The following is a 5,566-nucleotide window of genomic DNA, read 5'->3' on the forward strand; positions in this document are numbered from 1 at the left end:
TTAGGGGTCGCTTCCAACTGCCACCGTTCTGTGACTCTTTTTAGTGACGGCCCTTCCAGCCGCCACCCTCGGGCGATTCTTACGCCTGTGCCCAGAGGTGATGATGCTGCGGGGCGGGAGCGGGAGCGGGAGCAGCGGCAGCCGCGGGACAGGCGCCGCTTCCCCGCGGCCGCCCCGCGGACTCCATTTCCCGTCAGCGCCCGCGCCTCGCTGTCGCGCAAAGCCGCCGGCGGCAGCCGCGGTGCCTGCCGGGAGTCGTAGTCCCAGCGTGCCCCGCGCGGAGCCCGCGCCGCCGCCCCGCTCGCGCCGCCGCTCGCGCTGCCGGGGGTCTCTCAGCGCGGGGGCGGCGCCGGCGGCTGCTCCCGGGGGTCCCGGCGGAGGCGGCTCCGGCCGTGTCGGGCGAGGAGGAGGCGGCCGAGCTCCCCACGGCTGAGCGCCGGGCGGCGAGCGAGCGCAGGATGGGGGGCGCGTGGCCGGCGGTGAGCGCGGGCCGCGGGCGGGCCGGGGGGCGGCGGGAGGGCGGCGGGGAGGGGGCTCCGCGGCGGGCCGGGGGTGTCCGGTGAGGCGGGGCCGGGCGGAGGCGGCGGCGGGCCCGGGGCGGGCGGCGAGGCCCCGGGAGCCCGAGAGCCGCCCGCGGGCGCCGGTCGGGGGGAGGCGGCCGAACGCGGCTCCGCGGCGGCTCCTCGGGCCCCGGCGGCGGCGCGGAGCGGGGCGGGGGGAGGCGGGGACGCGCCGTCCCTCCGTGCCGCGGGGGAAAGCGGGAGCGGGGCCCGGGCCCGGCGGGGGCTGCCGCCCGCGGCCCGCCCCGGCGCTGCCCCGCTCCGCTCTTCTGTTCGGGGTTTGACCCGCTCCCGCTTCCCCGCCGCCGCCTCCCGCTGCAGCCGGGCAGCCGCGGCGGAGCGGGACGAGCCCCGGGCAGCCGGGAACGACCGGGCTGGGCCCTGTTCTGCGGCGGGGAGTCCCGGGGGAGGCGGCCCCGGCGCTGGCAGCGGCCTGGGACACGCTTCGCTCACCGCAAACACTTTGTGTCCCGCTCTTCCCCCGCCCCGCGTTATTTCCTTCGTGCTGTTGTGTTTAAACGCTGCTTGATGCGGTCCCATGGCGGGGGAGGGGGAGGGAAGTTCAGCCCCAGAGAGGGGTGACAACAGCTCAAAGGGCTCCTGGAGCCCCCCTGGAATCGCATCGGTAGTGCCGGGTCCCTCTCTCCAGCAGCTGACTTGAGCATTGCTGCTGAAGCCACCTCTCTGGAGGGGACGGTGGCTGCAGCTCAGGAGGGAGCCACGGGGCTGTGGGGTGGCTCCTCTGGCCTGGGTTCTTTTTGGGGTGGGAGGTTGCAACTTTGGCTCAGTCTCTCTGCTGCTGCTTCTCCCTCGCGGGTGTGTGAGCACGTTTGGGAGAAGCAAACACAGAGCTGTGGTGAACAGTTGGTTGCCCCACATGTTCTCATCTGAGTCAGGTGTTTTAAAGTGATATAAAGGGCTTTGAATTCCCAGCAGGAAGCCCTGTGAGGGCCATCAGTGGGAGGGGGCTCTTGGTCAGTGCTGTCTGCTCCTTGGGTTCATGTGGTGGGCACAGCTCTTTGCTCCTCTTCCCACTGGGTGTGGTTGAACGTGTCCTGCCCTCACCTCTGTGTGTCCCTCTGAACTCCCTCCATTGGGGTTTTATCTGTACTTGCAAGTCTAATCCTCCCTTGTGAATGCTTGTGGCAGGCAGGAAGGTGACAAAAGGAGTTGTGTTGGTGATTTGTCGGGTAGGTGCAAGGCTTTGGGCTCGCACTGGGTGTTGTCAGCACCCTCCTGCTCAGAGCCATCCCCTTCCCCTAAACCACACACCACCAGTCACAGAAACAGCCCCCAGCAGAGGCACTTCCCAAACCAGCCTCTTGCAAAAACCAAGGTGCTCACAGAAAGAGGAGAAGCCAGGAGGGTTTGGAAACATCTGGGGGTGAACTTTGTGAGTCCCTGTGCAGTGTTCCAGCTGGAGCTGTGAAAACCTTCCCCAAGCCCCATTCCAGTGGGGTGTCTGACTGTCCCCAGCGCCTTTCTCTTGATGAGCTGAGTTGAAAGCCTTGTCCTCTTTTAGGAGACAGCCAGATCCTGCAGGTTGCTGGTTGTTGACGTGCTCTGTGTTTGTGTTTCAGGGGCCCTGTGGGCAGTGGTGGAAGCGGCCAGCGCCGGCGCCTCGGTTCTCTGCCTGTGTGAGAAGGGAGATGCCAAGGTCACGGAAGAGACAGGCAAGATCTCCAAGAAGGAAAAAGAAATGAAAACAGGTGAGACCCATCCCCAAAGAGATTGTTTCCTTTTCATCCACTGTTGTGTTTCTGTCTCCCGTTGAGCAGCTGGTGTGAATGGGCAAGGGCACAGAGAGCAGGGCTGTGGCTGGTGTAAGAAATGCTTCATTCTTCCCAGAAAGCCCAATTTTAACCCAAATCCTGCTGCTGAAGCATCACTAATGAGCTTCAGCTTCCCAGCTGGATGCATTCAGTCATCCAGGGTGGGCAAGAAGGCCAAGGGCATCCTGGCCTGGATCAGGAACAATGTTGTCAGCAGGAGCAAGGAGCTGATCGTTGCCCTGGGCTTGGCTTTGGAGAGGCTGCACCTCCAATACTGTGCTCAGCTCAGGGTCTCTCTCTACAAGAAGGACATGGAGGTGCTGGAGAGGATCCAGAAGCAGCTACCAAGCTAGGAAAGGAATTGGAGCACGTCTCAGATGAGGAAGGGCTGGGGGGACTGGGGCTGTTTAGCCTGGAGAAAAGAAGGCTCAGGGGAGACCTTCTCACTCTCTACATCTACCTGAAAGGAAGCTGCAGCGAGGTGGGGGTCAGTCTATTCTCCCTGATAACAAGCAATAGAGGAAGAGGAAACAGCCTCAAGTTGTGCCAGGGGCGGTTCAGGCTGGATGTGAGGAGGAATTTCTTTGCTGATAGGGCTGGTAGGCCTTGGAACAGGTGCCCAGGGAGCTGCTGGAGTCACCGTCCCTGGAGGGGTTTCAGAGCCGGGTGGGTGTTGCATGGAGGGCAATGGGCTGGTGGGTGATGGGGCTGGGACAGAGGCTGCACTCCAGGAGCTGAAAGGTCTCTCCCAGCTGAAATGATGCTGTGACTGTGTGATGCCTGTGAAGTGATGTGGCTGTGTTGGGCTGTGTGGGGCTCTGCAGAGAAGGCCGTGTCCAGCCGTGACTGTGGCAGCTGGAGGCAGGGCCTGGCTGCCCCCCACAGAGTCACAGAATGATGGGGCTTGTCAGGAACCTTTAGAGATCCTTCAGCCCAACCCCCTGCTAAGGCAGGTTCTGCTTGGTCAGTGGCACAGGAATGTGTGCAGGTGGGTTTAGAAACCTGCTGAGAAGAAGCCTCCACACCCTCCCTGGGCAGCCTGGGCCAGGGCTCCCTCACATTAACAGGGAAATATGTTCCTTATGTTTAAATGGAAGCTCCTCCTAAAGCCCACAGGGGATACTTGCAGCAGCTTTTCACAGAAGCCTGTGTTTGCCCACGGGATAGAAAGCAGGGGAATCTGGGGCACTTGTGGCAGGTTCTGTCCCTTCCCTGTCCCTCTGGCCATGTGGCCTGTCCAGCCATGCCGGGGTTCCTCTCTGCCTGGTCACACTCTGTGTCCAGGCTTTGACCCTAAGCTGTTCCTGCTTTACTTCCTTGGCCTGTGGTTGTTGTTCTGTGGGGACAGGCTGAGCAGGTGAGTCACCTCCTTCACCCTGTGAGCTGGGGACAAGGAGGGCTGCGTGGGCAGTGCCCGTTGGCTCTGCAGGGCAAGGGCTCAGCAGCTGGAGGCAGGTAGCCACGGCTGCCCACTGCCTGTCCTCAACTTGCCATCTCCTCTGCCAGGAAAGTGCCGGGTCCTTGTTGCTGTTCCGAGGGTGGTGTTTCTCACAGAGCCTGCGGCAGCTGATCTTCAAGATCCTGCAGGAGATGTGCAGCCTACTGGCAGTACCTCCTAGGTAGGCACCGAGCCCTTTGGACTGGCTGTTTCTGCACTGCGTGTGTCTCCTCCTGGAGCTGCAAGGTGCTGCCGGAGCAGCCGGGGCTTCCTGCCCCCGTGGCTGCCGCAGCCACTGCCCTGGTGCTCTGAGAGACGTGGGCTCCGGCGTCAGGTTTCCCTGCAGCGCTGCGGGTGCAGCTCAGCAGCTCCTGTCAGCCCGGCTGAGCCGGCCGGGCGCTGCCTGCCCCATGCTTCTGCTTTCCCGCAGGCTACCTGCTGCTCGGGGGCTTCATGGCCTTGGGGGTGTGCTCCAGGAACGGCCCAGTGGAGAACCAGCGCAGCATCTGTCGCCTCTGCTGGGGCCTGCAGCTCCTGCTCACGGCTCAGGCATCCAGCTCCATTCTGTGCTTGCACCAAGAACATCGAGCACGTGACCTCTTGGGCCCAGACCTCAGTCTTGCCACTGCTGGGGCTTTTGCTGTGTGTTTGTTTCCCTTCCAGGCTTCACTCTTCTTCTGTGTCTGCCTTTTCCTCACTGCCCTCTTTTCCGCCTGGTTCTGTGTTCTTCCATCCCCTCTGTGGGTTCAAGTCTGTTTCTGGTTTTAATAAAGATGTATTTTGTAGCTAATGAGACCGTCTGTAATTCAATGAGTATCAGAGAATCACGGCATGGTGGGGTTGGAAGGGACCTGTAGAGATCATCCAGCCCAACTCCCCTGCAGAAGCAGGTCCCACCTAGATCGGGTGACAGGGGAACAGTGTCCAGGTGGGTCTTGAAGAGCTCCAAGGAAGGAGCCTCCACACCCTCCCTGTGCAGCCTGGGCCAGGGCTCCCTCTCCAGCAGGTCACCCCCAGCCTGTCCTGGTGCAGGGGGTTGTTCCTCCCCAGCTGCTGGACTCTGCCCTTGTCCCTGTTGAACCTCAGGAGGTTCCTCTCTGCCCAACTCTCCAGCTGGTTGAGATCCTGCTGAATGGCAGCACAGCCTCTGGGGAATCAGCCAGTGCTCCCAGTTTGGTGCCAGCAGGGAACTTGCTGAGGGTCCCTCTGTCCCCTCATCCAGGTGGTTGATGAAGCTGTTGAACAAGACTGGCCCCAGAACCCATCCCTGTGGAACTCCACTGGCCACAGGCCTCCAACTCGACTCTGTGCCATTGATCACCACGCTGGGGGATCACCACTCCTCCCCAAGCTCTTGTGACCAGCCTCAAGATTTTTGGGTATCTACTGGGCTTTTTCCAGCAGCTGGTGGCACTGGTGCAGTTCAAGGGTGACACGGACCAAGACCCTCTTGTCATCTGGAGTCTGGATCGTGTCAGGGATGATGCCACCAAAGAACTTACACACAAACACGCTCGCTCTGTGAAATGGGGGGAGCAGAGTGTGAGGAGAGCACAGCCTGGGCACGAGGAGCAGCCCCCTGCCAGCCTGGCACACAACCTGTTGATGAAGTTGCCCAAGTTATTGAGCAGCTGCAGGTTGTTGTTGAGCAGGAGGTGTTTCCAGAGCTTCCCCTGTATCTGGCAGGGCCAGGCCAGTCATCTCTGGGCTGGACGGGCTGCTGCCCAAGGCCTGGCCAGTGAGTGATGGAGGTAAGGCCTCTGTGATGAACGGACTGGAGAAGGGGAAGAAGTTGC

At 61.9% G+C, this 5,566-nt stretch overlaps 1 long non-coding RNA gene across 1 annotated transcript; it reads left to right on the top strand.

The window, feature by feature from the left end:
• Positions 1–301: 301 nt before the first annotated feature.
• LOC133629389 (uncharacterized) lies at positions 302–4,560 on the top strand. Its single transcript, XR_009821011.1, has 4 exons — positions 302–479; positions 2,141–2,269; positions 3,839–3,951; positions 4,201–4,560. It is a non-coding gene; the product is annotated as an uncharacterized LOC133629389 (long non-coding RNA).
• Positions 4,561–5,566: the final 1,006 nt, after the last annotated feature.

Source organism: Colius striatus, unplaced genomic scaffold (genome assembly GCF_028858725.1).
Source record: "Colius striatus isolate bColStr4 unplaced genomic scaffold, bColStr4.1.hap1 scaffold_40, whole genome shotgun sequence".
Lineage (NCBI taxonomy): Eukaryota > Metazoa > Chordata > Aves > Coliiformes > Coliidae > Colius > Colius striatus.